The sequence below is a fragment of the Falco punctatus genome, assembly GCF_963210335.1.
Source record: "Falco punctatus genome assembly, chromosome: 11".
In the NCBI taxonomy this organism is placed as follows: domain Eukaryota; kingdom Metazoa; phylum Chordata; class Aves; order Falconiformes; family Falconidae; genus Falco; species Falco punctatus.
The window spans coordinates 5530360-5549985 of record NC_137591.1 but is presented as its reverse complement, the minus strand read 5'-3'; the positions used below and the strand labels follow the sequence as shown (position 1 = coordinate 5549985).

At 41.8% G+C, this 19626-nt stretch overlaps 1 protein-coding gene across 13 annotated transcripts in view; it reads right to left on the bottom strand.

The window, feature by feature from the left end:
* The window catches only part of DAB1 (DAB adaptor protein 1), a 566655-nt gene that overhangs the window by 50041 nt on the left and 496988 nt on the right, over positions 1–19626 (bottom strand). The window lies entirely within an intron of this gene.

The window sequence follows — 19626 nt, the reverse complement described above, 5'->3', positions numbered from 1 at the left end:
GAACATACACATGGAATGCAATGGTGTACACATACAGCTGTACTGAAATGTAGATACAAAGATTCCTCCAAACCTGTGCTTTCACAGCCCTCCATTAATCTAATGTACCCTTTCTACATATTCCAATACTTTATTCTAAATATTATTTAGAGTCCCTGATTCTTTGTTCTTGCAAAGCAGAAATGAGACTCCTGTTGCAGTTAGGAGAGATTTACAACCATAAATGCAAGATCAGAAATGCATCCTTTCTGTAAATCTTTGTTTTAAGGACGCAGCCCGCACAGCCCTTCACAGCACAGCAAGACACGCACTAGAGTGAAGGACAGCACGACAAAAAACACCAACTCATCCAGCCACCCAACAGACTTACCACTGAAGCTATCTACAAATACACACTTTTTGTGAGTTTTTATTAGATCTGTGTCTGATGCATCCACATAGATTAATCTGTCCAGTAAAATGAGACCACCCAATAGAAATGTCATCATTATCCCTCGGTTTGTAACAGCTCACATGTAGCCACCCCCCTGATACTTGATACAAACAGTCTTGAAACAAAACAAAAGCCACACAAAATTGCTTACAGCAGAACTGCTGGTCAGTGCTCAGCAGTCAATATCCACAAGCTGATCTGTCTCTCTTTCTCCTCCACCTTTTTTTCTTAAAAAAAATATTGTCAAGGTTTTACCACGACTTAATCCTATCTCTAGTGGGTCATAAGCACATAAAATAATTATTTCATATCTTAGGGCTGTTTATGACACCCCCGTATGCCCATGCTGATGGATTCCACCACATGCCATCTGATGCTTTTACTGTATCTTTGCTGAGTGCTGCTACGAGCCATTTACCAATTCATAAGTGAGGTATCAAATTGTTTTGGGGGGCTGCAGTACAACAGAACAAATATAGAGAAGACTTAATTTGTATTATGGTTCAATACAGTCAATTAAATATTGCACAGATTAGAATGTAATTTAACATTTAAGCTTCAGTTGTTAAAAAACCCCACTGTACACAGCCTCCAAATTATTTTAGGTCTCCTGTGGCTTTAGTCACTGTTGCAAACGTTGAAGATTTTAAATGAAAGCACAGATGAAGTCTCAAACCAGGTAACTAAGACAATCTCATGTGGCATGAGTCCTTTCTAGCCTAAACATGATGTCAGTATTACATATTTTTCATACACTAGAAGGTTTTTTCCTGGTGTGAAACTTAAAGACGTCCAAAACACCCACTTGCACCAAGGCTGATGTCTGCCCTCTTCTCCTTGGTTTTACTTTGGTCTCTCCCACTAGCCATTATTTTCTCTCTTTTTCTCCAGTCTATCCCCTGCTTCTCCTCTTCCCTCAGGTTCCTCCCTGTACATCACGCTGAATTGATTTAGCTGCCTCTGAGATCTGTAGCATTTCTAATTTCCCTCAGGCTGCTTGGCACCTATCATAAATTTTTTCACCCCTTATCCTCATCTTGCCCCTTTATTTCCATGCTGTAGCCTCCAGTGCCACTAAATCAATTAAGTCAATCAATTAAGTACTTGGAGGGTCCAGCAATCATGTCAAATATGTGAGTTAGATGGCATGAGAAAGTCACTGCTTTACTATCGCTATTTCTCTTTTAATGAGGTTGTCTATTTAGTGGAGCCTGGGGCACAGTGTTAAGAGCCACAACAAAAAATATCCTGCAAGCTGCAAAGCCTCCTATAAAAGCTGCCCCACCGAAACCAGGAAGCATGTACCATACGATATTATATCCATAAGGACAAGTTTCACAGGGATTTAAGCTGCGCAGCCTTTCACCTTGAATAACTAAACGGTGAGCCTGTTTTCAGATGGGAGGTATCAACCGACAGCTCCGCAGCGAGAATTTCCACACTACCGATACTGGGATGCGGGAGACAGACGTGGCACAAGCACCCTCTGCGCTTCTATTCCTGTCTATTCACTGCTATCACATTTGAATAAGCAATAATACATTTTGTGGGTCACATAAAGCTCCCCGAACACCAAAGTTACTCACCAAACTGCAAAATCCATCATGGATTCATAATAAAATAACTTCATGAACTATAGTTTTCGCTGTGCTGCTGTCTACCTGCAAGTCCCCTGTACTCCAACTGGCGTTGCGATTGCTCAGCAGCATGTTAGGAAATCGGGCTCTATGTGTTTACAAAGATCACTGAACAAATCACAGCAGCTGAACCTAACATGGAAAATTACAGCAATACCTTAACAACAAGGTTGGCAAGCCCGAAGTACCATAGCACACTGACCATTATTTACTGCAATACATCAAGTGAAAACAATGAATTGTAAAACATGTGAGTGGTTCTGACATTAATTTAATCTCATTGCTGCAAGAAATGCTGGAGTGGGACAGATGTGCGGCCAGCTCCTCTGCTACGCCTAGGAGGCTGCTGTGTTCCTTAATGTTCCTCTAGATGTGCATACTACAGCACTTCGTCCAATGTTCTTCATTGCAGTTTCCTTACAATTCCTGTTTGTTTTAGGTGAGATTTGCAGGGATCAGGGATCACGACGGGTCACAAGTGTTTCTCTAATTGCCGATGTTTGTGCTGCAATGCTTCTCGGCTGTTTTGTTGAAATGCACTCAGCGCAGGTGGGCTGGAGCTGCTCTTCTCCATCGTAAACACCCCACAGTCCAAATACACATTTAAGGAGCAGAAGTGAAACACAATTCTCTACAGCTGCAGATTCTGATCCCAGACCTCTCTAGTTTTGTAACTTTCAGGCAAGGATGCAGAGTAGTCCCCTGTATGTAGACATAAAAAACCCCAGCCCATCCAAACCTCAAAACCACCCTTCCTGGTATGGAGTTTTCCCTGGCACCCATGAAGGGTGCATGGATACCTGTTAAACAGCTGTGAACCTTTCATTTTCCTTCCCCCCTTAAAGACAAGTGTGTTTCCATGGGACTGTGTACAGAGAGTTTTGGGGAAAAGTCAACAATCTCAAACGTCAGTGAAATGGAAAAAAAATGAATCAGTAAATCGTATTTGCACCACCAAGTTTCCCGTGTTGTTTTCTGGAACTTAGTATTCAGACGGCAAGGCATCAGTCTACCGAGAGATGCAGGGGATGAGCAGATGGGGGAAACACAATAAGCCTTCCCCTAAACACTGCAGAAATTTTCAGTTTAATGTGAAGCAGCCAAGAGGAGACAGCTTGGTGAGTTTCAGAGCTACAGTTACCAACAACTTGAAACTCCCTACAAATTACTCATGGACACAGCACAGCCAGAGCAGGGGTGGTGGCAGAGCTCACGCCCCCGGAAAGCCCACCACTCCCCCAGCACCGTCAGTGTATTCACCCACAGCCTTTCCTCCCAGCTGGTTCCTGAGCACTTGGAGCAGAATAAAAACATTTCACTGACGTTGTGGGTGTTGCTAAAGTGTAAATGAAGAGACAGAACTTCCAGGTTGCTGTCAGAGGCAGCTGAAACCAACCTGGTACAATTTTGCGACACACCTTGTGCATTTATCACTGCTGCCGTTTGCTCCATTAGTGACAGGCTGCTGCAAATGGCAGTGTTACTGCTGCAGTCTCCTCTGCCTCCACTGGGCAGATACTTGTCATTATCTTTTTTCTTTCCTATTACTTTGGCCCATTTTCCACAGATTAATAAAAAGAAATAGTTTTTGGATTTTGCTCCAGTTGATCAGAAAGGGGAAAAGTTCACCCAGGCCATATGATACAAAAAAAGGATGTTTGAGGAAAGGAGGAAAAATTGCGCTCACAAGAGAAACAGCTTTAGAAACTCTTGTGTCGGAACAAAAGGCAAAAGAGGAAACACTGTACTTTGAATGTGACAGTCCTTTCCTACCTTCCCCACACGCAGCCGACGAGCACTTCAGTTGCATGTCCATGGGGAGAGGATAGCAGAATAAACAAAGTATGACAGACCATAGTAATTTGGCTTAAATGTGGTAGTAGTTGGTATGGGCAACTTTTTTGTTAAACCAAAAAATCTGCTATATAAACGTCTATTACCACACATGGAAAATTCATCTAGTTTGAACTAGAAAAGGAAGAGAGCTCAACAATTATCAAAATACTGAGCCCCTACTAGAACAGCAAGCCGTCTTGGAACTACCTACCATTTCAATTCAGCTTTCAAAAAAGAAGTGTCACATATGAATACATGAAAAGCAAAACCCACCAGAAACCTCTTGTGGTTATGAAGGTTTCAGTACTGGGAGGTATTTCCAGGCACTGGCCAAGACGACCAGTTTTGATCATAAAAGAGTACAAACCGAGCACACTGCCATGGAGTGAGAGCTGAACCCCTCCCCTGAAGGAGACTGAGCACGTGCTAGGTACTGCACAGCTGAAATGAATGGTCCAGCCCCAAATCTCTTTGGCCCAAAGCCACTCATGGAGTTTGGACTAAGCAATAGGGTATGGACTTTCCGTTGACACAAAAAGGCAAGAATAGGAGCAGAAAAGGAAAATGTAATCTCTGGAGTGTCCTCCAAGCCTGAAGGGACTTCTCAGATGGCAGCCTTTAGCTCGTCTTCACAACGAGAAGAAAATAAATCTGTCTAATCCCCGTGCTTCTTCCGTAAACACTGATTTTGCAGACAATAACTTAAAGAAAGACTTTTCCAAGCGCCAACTTCTAAAAGGCGTTTCAGTGCACAAGCTTTGCAATAAAAACACTTGGCACAAAAAGCAGACTTTCAGATGATATGCACATCAAAGCTTCGTCTATGTATCACAAAGGGGCACATAAAATACGGTGCTGATAAAGAATCAAGACAGATTTAGCCCCGGTTATCACAGACTCAGCGCCTCCAGGGGGTCAGCAGTCTGGCTGTGACACAGCAAAGCACCCAAAAGATGTGTAAATTCAATTTCCTTTTAATAACAATAATGACAATAAATTCTTAAGAGGCATTCGCTTCCTGCAACTGAGGAGACTGAAGCAAAAAACAGATTATGTGACTTCCCAAGCTTACATGGCAACACGCAGCTGAGTGAGGAAGGATGAAAGTCAGTGAGCATAATCATACGTGTAAGGATAAACATGTCTTCAAGTGAAGTGCTAGACTAAGCTTGATCTGTACACTCCAATTCATCCTATATAAAGGCAAGCACTTGGCAGAAATACCCCAGGTAGGAGTCTGGTTGGTTGGACTTGGGATGACAGGTCCTTCAGCCTCAGCTAGAACCTGAATTAATCCTTACTATTTCCTCTCCCTGATGAAAAAAGTACCCTGCTACTGCCCGTATCTCATCTGGGGAGTGAGAGCAGCAAATTCTTGAGAGAGCAAAGACGAGCGCCCTTGTTCGTGCCTCCTGTGACGGGCACATGCAGTGGTGTTCTCGACTGGCCTGGGGCTGTCCTCGCCCAAGACCCCCAGCATACAACGGGAGTCAATTAAGTTAGCGGGACTTAACTTTGGCAGCACAGCAGTCTAATTGTGATGAATGGATCTACGATACTGAGCTAGCTGGATGTTCCAAGAACCTAATTTGTGAAAGAGAACACTACTAAGGTAATAAACTTCTGTCTGGCTCTCATAATTTGTAATAATGTCTGACAAAGACCAGATATGAATTTAGTTATTGTTCATTGTCTTAGGAAGCAAATGCTAAGTTGCTCATGCAGAAGATCCATTTATTAGATATATGAATTTGGAAAGGAACAAAACAAAACTGAAACGCACACATAGCCAATTTCGTATCTTCACTTCAATGGCTTTTCAATTTTTTATTATACCAGCAGTGAAAGTAGTTAGCTAAATATAAAACCCTTGTCCAATTACTATTAATCCCAAGTTATATTTTAAATACATACTTGCAAATGTTGTTCTAGGACAAAGAAAATCCTAAAGGGCAAAGGAACATTTTCACAGAGCTTTGGAAGAACAGATGTGCTACACTAAAGCCGTGATGCTGGACCTCCCAAGAGTCTCATACTATTTTCTTATGTTTCTGCATCAGACACAGCCATTGTTTTATCAGATGGTTAAAACAAAGAAGGATTTGCACGGCAATACCAAGAAGCAGCAAACCTGATCCTTGATACCAAAGTCAATGGCCACATTAGGCCGTGCTCAGCTCACTAATGCAATACAGCCCCATGCTGGGGACCACCTGCAGGCTACAACACGCTGTTTTACCTTGCCGTTTCACCATCTCAATGAGGTCTACAAGTAACAATACTTGCCTATAAGGATATTATTTTATTCTTTGGGATGGCAGCTGCCCAGTGGCCGCTGCTGGGTTTCCAGGGCTGTAACACATCTGCCCGAGTGTATTCCCCCTTAGCATCCATGTCATCACCTTCTGCAAAACGGTCAGTAGATCAAAACAGCCATAAAGATGCCAGTGTGACCCTCTACTCTCCAGCCAAAGCTCGCACACAGCCTAAGTATAGCACCTCTGACCATGCCTTGTATTTTTTCCTGATGTACTCTGAAGTTTGTCAGACTTATTAAATCCTGAATTTGAGGGAGCACAATATTCAGTAATGAGACAGTTCGTTACAGTATGACTGAACCTCTCCATATTTTTACTGCACTCATCTTTATAGCCTGTGAATGTCTTTTGAGGAGCCTTTACTTTTACAAGGTTCTTTTGTTCCTTTACACCAATATTCCTCACCTCCTGAAATGCTTTTGATTTACACGAACAGCACAAGAAAATCCTTCATACAAGTCCCGGGAGCTTTGGAGGTAATTTTTTGGCTTTAACTGTCTCAGGTCTTAACTGCTTCATGAAGATTCAGCAAGCATTATGATCCACCCTCTTCTTGTAGCCTGTGCTTTGAAAAGCTCATCAGTGAAAACCAGCCCCCAATTCTCTGGATTTACCATGCAAACCCTATAAAGCAGAGCTTGAAAAGATCACAAAAATCCCACTCGCACTGACGACACTAAAATATAAGTTTCACTGGATAGTCATCAAACAGCAACTTTCTTTAACCATAAATCTACTTCCATAATGTTACAAACTTCTCTGGAAAAGGGGAAAAAGGACAAGAGGGATTTATTTTATAGTTATCTGTCTCCCAGATACTCATACCAGTTTAATAAAATTTTAAAGGGGGCTGAGAGAGAGCACATGTAAAGAGAAGAGTAAGAATAGAAAAGGACTCTACGAATTCACAAACTGTATATAACCAGTATGTCATGTTCACGAGCCAACTGAAAATGAAAGCAAAAGTTGAGAAGTTCACATGACACAATGTTTTATATCTTTCAAATACAAAAGTGATTTCATATTCAGAAATGAACAAAGCATACAAGCAAGAAATCCTGTGTTCCAAAACAACACATTGGTTTCAAGTGGCACAGTAAAGAATTGGACAAAACCCACTCAGCCCAACTCTTCATCTCTAATGGCTTAATGTTCTAGTGGCCAGCATATACAGTAGCAGCTAAAGGAGACAACCTGAAATCTCTCCTACCACAGACATCAGTTTGCTTACGAGAAACACATGAGTTTACCTTTCTGTACCACAAACAGTTAAGCTTCTCATCCTGGGGTCACCCTTCTCTACTACTACTTTTGCCAAAACTCATTGTCCTGCGAAATCTTCCTGGTTCCCAGCAGAGATGTCTGAGCTGATGGATATTCTTCCCAATGCAGAACCAGTCTGCGAAGCTATGCCAGACTTTTTGAAGACTAAGGAACAACCTCTATCAATATTGTAAGATCAGAGATTATTCCTTAGCTGGAGGTGTACAGTCACAATGCATTGTAAGAACGCCTGTGTTGAAGGCACCTGAAGGCTGTTGACAGATAGAGTGTACCTGCAGGTTAGCAAAGGAGGGCTCCAGAGTGATGAGCTTTACAATTCAGAAACAGCATCATTAACTACCTGTCCTGGCCATAAAGACCACGCCAGTCTATTTTCAGTCTTCCCACAGAAAAAGAGAGGAAACGTTTTCCTTTGAGTTACAGTTGCATATATAAACAAGCTTCAGGTAATCCCATAAACGTGCCACTCCTTCATTTGTTCAGGTCCCACAACAGACACTTAAGCTAGGATATAAAGCAGCCGTAGCAACACAATGAGTATGTGCAGTACTGGAGCTCTAAGATAAGAATAAAATAAAATTTAAAAGGCAGACCTCAAAGAGACTCTAAAAACAATAAAGAACTTGCAGGTAATTTTTGGCTCGATTTTGGGTGTCGTTCCCTCCCCCCAGGGATTTCTGGAGTTACACTTAGTAGGTGCTTGGCATATTGTGTTACAATGGTCCCAAGTTTTGGCTCAGGCAAGGGAGAGTATTTGTAAGTTCTGCCCTGGCACCTTCCCAAAGGGAACCCTAAAGCTCCCATTTGCACATTTTAATGCCCAGAGTTGTTTCCTCCCTGCTCATTGTCATGTAAAGCAGGCTGAATGTTTAGTTTTAGTCTTCTCCTCCTAACTGAAACCTCCAAAAGCAAACTTTGATTAAACGGTCTGCATGCAGACACCGCCCAGCAGAGTGCATGGCTCAGCTACATCGGCTTTTCCCCTCTCCCTGCGTGGCTTTTCTGTCCTGGCAGTGGGTGTCACACAGGGTCTGCCTTTCAGAGAAGCTGTCAGGCAGTGCTGTCCTCACCCTTTGCTTAAATGCACACAGTAGAGCCTTTCATAGCTTTGACGCATGGATGCTGGCTTGTTTTCTGCTACTTATTCCTTCAGTTCTCCCCCACCCTTTACAACTTCTGTGCACAGCATGTTTTCTACTTCTCCTAATCAAAACTGAACTTCCTCGCTACTTCACTCTCAGCACTGCTCAGCACTAAGCCTTATGCTTGTACAGGTTACACTCTCACGTGCTTTACACTTCAAAATACTTCCAAATTCCTCTATCATTCACAGGAGAGCATTTGGCTAATTAAGGATCCCAGAAGGCTATAAAACCTTCTACAAAGCAACTCAGCCTTTTTAAAAGCAAGGACATGATCAAAAAAATTGGATTCAGATCCATATTTTGACTATCTGAAGAGAAAAAAAAATTTACTCAGAGCTATGTAGAGCAGGGTCTACGAGCCATATGCAATATTTTCAGATACCCAGACTTCTCATTTGTTTTAAATGTCAAGACGCTCAAATTAATTAGTGCTCTGCCTCACCTATTTCACAACACTTTCCTTTAAAGTCAGCAGGAATATTGCTGCTTGCTTCGCTGGGAGTACAAAGATGCAGAATTAGGATGGGTACCACAAAGGATTAAGAAGTATTAACAGTGGAGATGGGTAGAGTCCATTAAATGCTGCTTTTTCTAGAGGAATGCTACAATTTAGGGACACATTAGGCACTGCTGTAATTCCATGATTACCACCAGGTGCTGGGTAGCACAACGGGAGATGCTGTTCCAGCCCTTAGGCTCTGTGACACATGGCTGCCTGCATGCTGAGCACACAGTGCATAAACCAGAAAGGTTATGAGTACAATTATCTGCTTTAGCAAGACAATTTTTATGAACAGTTATTAAGCAAAGATCTATCAGTATCTGAAATTTATTATTCAACTGAAAGACAAGGATAAAAGCAGCTATCTGTGTTTCGTGACCGTTGACAAATAAGAGCACCCAGCGGCAACCACTGCCTGTCCTCTTCTCCTTCCACTGGGACACTCATTACATAAACTAAGCAGAAAAAAAGGCATTTACTTGTCCCCCTGCACTACCAGATTGAACAAAGCTCCTGCCGACTTCCCTGTAAACACAAACGTGTTCCTGAGGGCAGAACATCATCTACTGATTTTATTGCCAATTGAGATCTATTATTATCATCCAGCAAACTCCAGGTAACTTTGAAAGTAAACCTTCCTGTAGTTTCCCTCTCCCATTACACTGACAGTGAAGGTCATCTGTCTCCCTGGCATCTGACCTCAGCAACAGGAGAGGATGAACAGCCTACAGGTTAGTAGAGGAATTCAGAAATATTGTCCGTAGTATTGCTATTACCGGGGCAAATGGAAAATTGCAGAGCAGCCTAGCAGCTAAAATGCACTGAATAGGAAGGAAAATCACCGGCACACCTGGGGCGTAATGCTTCCCAGTCATCTCCAAGAGGAAGGAACAGCGGATTTCAAAGGGGGACGTAACTTTCTGTTATGGCACCTGCTGCAGGTCCCCCACCGTTCTCCAGGGAGGTTTCAGTGCATCCCAGCTGCCTGCGCTATCATTATGTCAGCATTTCTCTAGCTAAATCCTTTCCCAAGCAGTTGGAAATTCGGCCATTATAATTCTGCGTGTGCTGAAAATGGGCCTGAAATTTTCTTCTAGTGTGTAATGCATTAACCTGGCTTAAAAATATCAGTACTTGCAAGCAACTCGCCCGCCCCAGGCAATTCTGTATTTTGGGTGCTCTTCTATAAGGCAAAATTGCAGCTGGAGAAAAGGAATATAGCTCCACTGTAGTCAGCAAGTCTGTCATGTGGCTTTCATATCCTACTTTATTTATCTAAATCACAAATGGGTCAGGATTATAGGCACACACACACACACCCCCCCCCAGTATAACTCTACACTTTGAGCTTTCTGCCATGGGACACCACCTTACTGGAGGGATGCAGTGCAGCTCCACTATATAACAGGATACACAACAACAAACGTCTTTATAATCAAAAGCTGAATTTTAACTTTTTAGTAAAAGTCATCCCAAATTCTGTTTTAAGCACACCAAACATTAAAACTACACAAAATCTGAAGTGTGTACATAGTAATTTTTGCTACAACAGCTCTATAGACAGATACCCACCCCCATACACAATGGAGGCAAATGGCAATTGGGAATACGGACACAGTGAGATCCCCCACACCGTAACACAGGACACAGGTAGCAGTGTCCCTCTGTCTTAAATCCGTACTGGGGTGCTTGGATTAAACAACAGGAGGCCATATACAGCCAAATGAGACCATCACCAAAGTCATAAAATCTAATTTTCTGCCTTTTTGAAAGCGATCAACTTTGTACGCTTTCCACACTGAAAAAATACAACTACAACAAATTCCCACAAATTATTTCAGTTTGGATAAAATGTCTGTAATAGCTTTATTTTATGTTTGTGCCAATTAAGCGTCAGAAATACCACAAGGCAGTTCCTGTGGATACTCACTACAAGAAGGCTGAACTCAGCTCTAGATCAGAACATTTCCAGACGAGAGGAAGGAGAGAAATTCCAGCCTTCCTCTGTATGCCAAGTGTTGGGAGGAAGGACAAGGCTCAAACCAAAGCTCTAGATCCCTACACCCTTAGACTTCACAACGTGCAAGCTCACACCCCAGTTTTGTCTTTTGGTTTCTTTTTTTCACAGTGACTTCTACAATCTTCATACACCGAACTGGGCATCCAGAAAACCTATCTCCATAAGCTTGTAGCTATTAAAAATCCCTGTGGAGCACTTTGAACCATCCAAAATGTCTAGGGCACAGTTTGGAAGGCCAATAAGAAATGAATTACAATAGTCACTAAGGGATGTAATTATGGAATTAGGCTCTTCTGACATTTACATTTTGCTAACTGTCAAATGTTGTTCATGAAATGTGTTATTGTTTCCCTTTTGAAGTACCAGAAGACTATAAATACCTTATAAGAGTAATATGCAGGGATTTTAAGTCCCTTACTCTGCATTGTTCTAATTAGATATATTTATTGCATGTGGAACAGTAAATGCTATGTCTTACCATTCATATTTACAAGCAGAAAGATGGGAAATTGTCAGGCGACAGAGCGGGACTCCCAGCGGGACAGAGGGATCTTTTGCAGGCAGAAGCTGCAGACAACACACACAACCCCTGTAACGCATAAGGAAGGCCCCAGCTGTCACCATTTTCAAACATACATGCAAAATTTGACTTTGCCGGTTTTCAGTATGCTCTTTACTGTTATTCCAGGATATTTCTGTCACCACAGCCCTCAGAAGTCCTCAGCATGGTCCAAGACCCAACATTTCTTACAAGAAGTTCCTATAAAGAGTTAATTGTGATTAAAAAATAAATGAGTTAAAAGGTAACCCGAGGGAGTTTACACTTTAATTCGAACCCTTGAAAGGTAAGGGCCAGATGGCCCTTGGGACATCTCTGAGACGCATGACTGCAGTACTCCTCCCCACAAACCCTCAGGCACGGAGGAGCCCGCACTCCCAGCCCTGGCAGATGCCCTCCATCCCTCCCCTGCCCCGGGTGCCTCCCGGGTGAGTACGCTGCGGGCAGCTCACCCCAGCCATGCCAGGCTGACACGGCAGAAGGCTTGGCTGATTTGACCCATGCAGCCATTCCCCCCAAGCCACACCTCTGCAAGGCCACAACAGAAACAAGAGAGGCCAGAAAAATGATCTCACGGGCTGGATCTACAAGCCAGTAGATGGGCTGTCCTCATCCCAAGCAAATGACAACAGGGTGACAAGACACAGCACACCTCTGGATGACAGGCGTACCAGCAGTCTCAGCACTGCTGAGTTTAACAAGTTTCTAGCATGGGAGTGTTTTATGGAGGGGTTCGAAGAAAAAACAATGGGATACTGCATGAATACGTGCAAAGAATTCCTCCAAAGTATGACGGGCAGGATGGAAGAGGCCCAGAGTCATTTATTTGAAAACTGAATTAATGAATGATGAAAGTTGGTACTGTGGAATGACTCCTTGAAAGTTGATGAAGAGTAAAGGCAGCTATGAAGAGCCTGGGAAAAAAACAGTTAGGCAAGGGGCTGATAAAACAGAGAAGGCAGATTCAGCACAGGAATGCAAAGAGAAGTGTGACATGATCAAAAGAACAAGCTGAGACAGCAATCTTGGCAGTCACGATGGATTTCAAAAATAAAAGTCACATTTGTCAAGGACAAAGAAAAGGATAACAATTGAGACACAAGATGAAGAGAGGCAGGACTGGGTTTTAACTGGAAGCATGACAATAAATGTTGTATTTCAGAGTAGTTCAGAAGAATATGCAAGATCTGGAGTTATCTTGGATGTGACAACTGAAAACAATGTTGAGTCAAAAAGGCTGCTGAATTTACAGGGCTGAATAATAGATGATGCTGGCAGTTTCCTCAGCAGTCCAAAAAGGAGGTCAGAGAAAGACCTTTGGAAGCCAGGATTAAAAGGCCCAGTTTAGCCACGTTAAGCTTGAACTGTTGACTAAACATGTAAGGAGAGGGCTGGAGAGACAGGTCAAGATTCGAACAGAAGATGACAGAGCTGGCATCATTTGGTTTGACACAATAACCAAATTTATATTTGTAAACAAAGTAACTCTGATAAAAAGTATAGCAGGAAAAAAAAAGAGATCAAGTACAGAGAGCACCCAGGAAATCCCAGACGGAAACTACAGGAGAGAGAGAAATCAGAAATACAGGTGTAAAACCCAGGGGCAAGAGTCATGGAGGCCAGGTGGAAAGACTTTAGTCAAAATCAGCCGGTAAGTTAATGATGCTAACCAAGTACTACACCTGAGATCAACCATGAAGAGGGCCCCAGGGACTTTGGGAAGATCAGTTTCAAAGAAATGAAGGGGGAAAACCCCACCTGTGGGAGCTTCTGGCCTGGAGCTGGAAGAAGCCCCAAGCAGGGACCATCAGCAACCTCCTGGCCGATACCACGCTCTGGCAAACACAGAAATTCAGTGAACTGATCACACCATCTCTCCTGCTTACTGCAGAGCAAGTAGAGAGCAGATAAAATTAATTCCTTCTTTTATTTCTATTTTTAAATATTCAGAGATGCTCAGTGATAGAGACTTGACAGTTTGACATTTCATCTGCTCCAGCACATGTGCTTCAAGGAATAACTACAGATCCATAATCGTACCTCGATTTCTGGTCAGAGATGCCAGAACCAACAGATTTCCAGTAAAGTCAAGTACCACCTTTGGTACATTTTAAATGAGGTATCTTCTGCCAACAGTGAGAATTTTAATCACGCTAAAATTTTCTTTCAGCCAAGTTCAGCTGTCCTGTTAGCAATCTATCAGCATAATTAACACTATCATTCACATCAAATGGAGAAAAGCAGCAAATCCAGGGGTTATCAGTGCAAACCTGATAAAGCCTCAGAACAAGCTGGAAAATGCTTTACAGAAGCCTTAGCAACAACTTTGAAAAATCTGTGCATTATAAGGTCAAGAGAGCTTAAAAGGTCGGGAAGATGGGCAAGAAGTAGGCATCTAAACCAGAAGCTGGATCATATCAGAGCCATAACATTATCTCTCTGGAAGAGACATCTGAGGTCAGCAGGGCTGTAGCCACCCACTACATGTATTACTTACTTGGACATCGTTAAGAGTTAAAGCAGGAGCACAGTCACTAGTTCTACAGCCAGCACGAAAAGGCAAACTCATTTTTTTTGTACAAAATGCTACAGGTAAGGTCTGATCCCCTTTCCACAGAACGGGGTGGTGTTACTCACCGAGTCTCACCTTCTCAGATAGGTAAGCCCTGTTCTGCATGAGAGTCATATAATCCTCCACAAAGATAATAAAGGTTAGAGGAAGCGACAGGTAACGAGAATGAGAATAGAGAGTGAACATGAAATATATATATTTATACATACAGTTTTCCTTCCTGGATTTCATACTGACAGCCTGAAGAAAATGGCTACAGATTAAATTCATAAAACACAAGTAACACACTGCAATACTTCTCTGCAATACTGTACCCCAATCAGACACTTACAGTATATCTAGAAACTTTACCATGGCACAGGCCGTGCCCGAGCCCTGTATCGTGATAAAGGTAGGGGTCAGCGTGTCTGAAAGACCAGCCAAACCCTCCAGAGCATGTAACAGACAATGCAAATGAAACTCACTTTTAGGGTTCTGCATAGGACAAAGTAAGAAAAATCAGTGAAATGGCTGTCATATCCATAAACGAGGTTACAATCCATGTCTTCAGGGAATTTCTCACAAATAAACAAGATACTCATAGAGGTCTACCATGCTTTTTGGACGACGGTGGAATCTACATAAATAATGAATCCATAACGATAACTCATAGAGAGCTATATATTGCAGTATATTCTGGCAATTTGCATATCTACAAGCTGATACAAAATTTTACTTTAACAGAGATAATTCTTTACTTAAAGCCAAACAGTAATTTTTTGCTTTCATCTTATTTCCCTTTCGCAGTGTCTGGGTTTTCCATTAAAATCAACAGGATTTTGCAATTAGAAAGAACAAGAGTTTAAAAGTACACCTCACTACATGAAATGTAGAAGAAAATGTTTTCCCAAGTATTTTATAGAATTTAGTTATTATTTTTAAATACATTTTTGGAAAGTAACCAACAGTAAAAAAAGATTTATTATTACATAAATAAAAAATGAGACAATTACAGCCTCTTTACAGAGACCGTATTAGTCATGCATGTCTAATGAAGCATTGCTAAGCTATCACAGGGAGACAGCCTGATGTGTGTGATTAACAAAATAAAACTCATAAATATCTAAAGAACAATGATGGTCCTTTAAAAATTTTGCAAATCTTTCCATATGCAAAGTTATCGTTTTTTTGTTGCTTTCTAAGGAACACACTAACCACTAACTTCCACCCTGAAAAGGAAAAAAGAGCATAATGCTGCTCTTGGCATTTTTGCCTTCTACAGATCATGCTTTTGAAAATATAAAAGGACTCTCATGATTCCTACTAATGAAGAATACATTTCGGCTTGAGATCTAACTAAAGTAACTATGACAGAATGAGTGGTGAAAATTTATTTTCATATGATCTGCAGCCATGGAATCTCTGAAATGGCACTGGGTAGAAAAAGCCTGAGTTTAGTAAAAGTTGTGGTAGATTTTTTTATGTTAAAAGAAAATAATGTATTTCCTCCAGGTGAGGTATATAATTGGCAAACATTCTGGAGAATGCAAGTGGGATGGATGGCCAACATGTGACAGCAGACAAAAAAGGTACACTTGTAAGAAGAAAATAGGGTCAAAAAACCCATGTGTAATGACATTTTTTGGCACACAACAGAACATCCTGTTAGTCAAATTAAATATCATTTTGGAGCATACAGCTAATGTTGGGACTTGAACAGCAGAACAATTTGCGTTGTGCCTATGTGAGCAGGCTGCTCCAGCAGAGGCGTGAGTCTATATAACAGTATATGCAAACTACAGGCTTGCAGGGTGAACTCTGCTAAGCAGGGCTCTTCCATCACGTTCTAAATACGTTGACAAGTCTTTGAAAAGTGGTATGAAGGGACTTATCTAGATTAATTCGTGGAATAGAATGATGAAACATAAGAGAGGATTGTTATTATTTCTATTGCACTGCTACAGATGAACTAAATTGTACTGCACCTACAATAGTGCAATGAGTGCAAACTCAAAGCAAAACCTTCTTGTATTTTCTTGGTAAGATAAATTCTTCCCAAATGATATTCCACCTTGAACCTAATCTCCTTCATGGATAAATTTACTCAAAGGACAGAATTCCTGATGGCTGGAATAATAACATTATTAAAATCAATATTTTTTGATGAATATTAGGTCTGGAACATATTAAAGAGAGCTATAAAGTACGGGGGGAAAAAACTTGCTTATCATTTTCAGTAGAAACCCAACTACAGCCTTTCATCTGTAATGAATTATGGAGCAATTCCCCTAAATCATCTGTATGAAGTCAGCTATGACTGCCAATTTTAAAAAAATTGCTAGTTTTGAGCTACAAATCGATTTTTTATTGTGATAGATTAAAATCCAATACTAGCCTACAAGATACTAAACATACAGAAGCCTACATTTTTTTCAGAATATTTTTTCTCTCTTCTATCACATCAGACTGCCATTGTGGCAGACATGATAGCAGTAGCCAATGATAAAAATTAAGAAGAAACACCCCAGAGAGGTAAATAATCTTTCCAAATAAGCAATAAATGAGTACTGTGGCCCAAAATATCCTTTTGGGAATTCCAAAATCATAGAAACACAACTAAGGCAGAAAGCACTGTGGGGAACAGGGAGGGCTGTTAAAGGAGGAGAAAGCAAATGCAAGATCCTACAGGCTGCTCCCTATTAAGGGCTTATCTTTTTCACGAATGTGAACATCAGTCTCCAAACCTTATAAACTTATGAAGTTTAAAATGGTATCAGAAGATCTGCGTGAGAAAAACATAACCTTTTTCTAATGCCTTTTGCTTCTTCCCATCAAAGCAGCCAGGCTGAGCAACTGTACATCCCCAGTTTTGCCAGTTTGTGGGACGTTCCTTGTTGCTTCTAAATCAAGAATGCAATTGTCAGTGTCCTGCATCACCTAGCTGCATTGTCCTTACTTCGCCTTATAGAAGGTTCCATGTTACAGCAGTAACGCAGCTTTCTTTGGGGGTGACTTTAGCACAGACATTGACGTGAGACTACAGAAAAGGTATTATTTACTACTGCGGTAACTGATACCTCTTAGTGTAACACCAGAATGAGCCAAAGCCATATGGATGAGACATGGTCTATCACCCCCAAATCTTTGTCTCTTGTGCTGTGGAAAGCACCTTGCCTCGGTAGTGCTCCTGCAGGCTCGGAGAGCCCAGGGACACTGTCAGGGTCTATCCACGACCTGCTCTGAACGTCGCCCACTGTATTTCAGATGTTGAGGTTGTATGTGGCTACCAGCAGGAACGGGAATGAGATGACAACCATAGGCTGGCAAAGCAGAAATAGGCTGGATGAGAGAGATTATGAGGAGAGTGGGACAAGGACGTGAAACTCTGGGACACAGAGAGACCCAAGCTGGGGAAAAAGGCTGTGAAGAACTGGCAGGGGAGTTCATGCAACGCTGCTTCAAAACCTTGGCATGGAAAGAACAATTCTCCTGCTTTCAAAACAACACATAAAAAGTGATGTTGAAAGCTCTCCACAGCCCTCTGTCGCAATCCTGTCTCAAGACAGACAACTCAATACTCCTGTCCATCACTCCGGCAGCTCAGGGGCAGATGTCTGGAAGGTGGATTTAAAGGTTTCAATCTAAACCTCTGTCAGTGAGTGGCAGGGTTAGTTTAAGGATGATATAGTTGTCAGATTTAGAGTACAGGGTGTCAAAGTTATGAAACAAAGGACACTTGCTCTCATGTCCCCACCTCACTAGTGGCAGACAGGTGAGCATGCAGGACACTGCAGGGAAGGCAAGTTGGCTAAACCACACTTTTGCTTCTAAAATGCATGCCCCTTTCCCTTTTTATTTTATGAAAAGAAACCCAATACTTGTGAAACATTCAGAAAGAAGTGTAAAAGGACTAGTCTTTCTTCTTTTTTATTTTTCCAAGGAAAGACTTTAGTCTTAGGAAAGTAACTGTGACCTCTGCAATTTGCAGAGCGCGTGCCTAGGCAGCAGGCTGCACACGGAAGGAAAAGAAAACAAAATATCACCATATTGTTCAGTGCATTACACTCTGTTCTGTACACTGAATGAAGCTGGTATTCTCTGGCCAAATGTGTGCCGTCACATTGTTAGGTACTACTCTAATGTCTGTTTATTAGAGGACCCAACCACGACTGCACTGGCAGCCCTAATCCTGACATTTCCTATCTTCCAAACACAGTCTCTAACCTCAGAAATGTTCTCTTAAACACTGCTTTTGTATGAATACTTTATACATGCTGTACACAACACATTCCAAATGAGCTTTTCATTACTAACTACTTGTATTATGTATCAGTGAGCTCAATGACATTGATTTTCTAATAATATAAATTAACCGGCAAAGATAATTTCATCTATCATCAGTAGGGTTTTATTTCTGGTATCATGTTAAATAGTTAATCTTTCAAAAGATTAAATCAAGAGCTTTTTAAAATTCAAGGCAGAGCTTAAACTGCTGTAAAAATATTCTTAATCAGGATTAAAACAGTTTGTGTGTTGTCGCTTTGTGTCTAAGTAGAATAATGTTTTGCTTAGGCTTTTTCTTTCAGAGCAATTTAAAAAATCAAACATGATATCACTGTGGCAGAAACTGCGTGAGGCATGGAAGTCTCCTGCAACTTCCTCGACCAAATGCTACTGGACAAGTTGCCACTTAGCAGCCTCAAACAGCAACATCAAACTTTCCAGTACCTTTTACCTCCAATTCCATAAAATATGTAATTTTTCCACCACTGAAATACAAAAGCTCTGATTCTTTTGGTTACTTCATACTTCACAGGAGACATCACTGCTGTTAACATGGTTATATCACATTATGGTGGTAACCACAACTGCATGCATATGGAATAACAGACCTGATGGAAATTCTTACTGTTCCCCTGGGGCATCTTCAGGGCAATCCCAGCTAAGTGTGCGCTGCTCCCAGGAGCTCCCCAGCTCCCGCTGCCCTTTTTTTCCTCTCTCTACCTCAGACATCGTTGGGGAAAACAAGCTTCACTCAGCTGGAGCTGTCCACAGCTCCCTGTTCCAGCTTGTTTTCTTGCCCTCGGCTTCCCGTGACACAAGGAGCCCAATCCAAGGCAATCCTAGCCTCTAATCCTAATCCCTTGTCATTAGACTCTCAAAAGCCACTTGACCTATACTGCCGAGGAGCCTTAAGCAGCATCCAGAGCATGGGGGCAGTTGGGCTGAGGCTGGATGAGAAAACCTCCATGGGCACAGATACCAGTCTGTACCATGGACGGCTAAAGTCTTCTGCAGACAATGGGTTGATATTTCTGAGAAGCAAATTTTTATCTGGCAG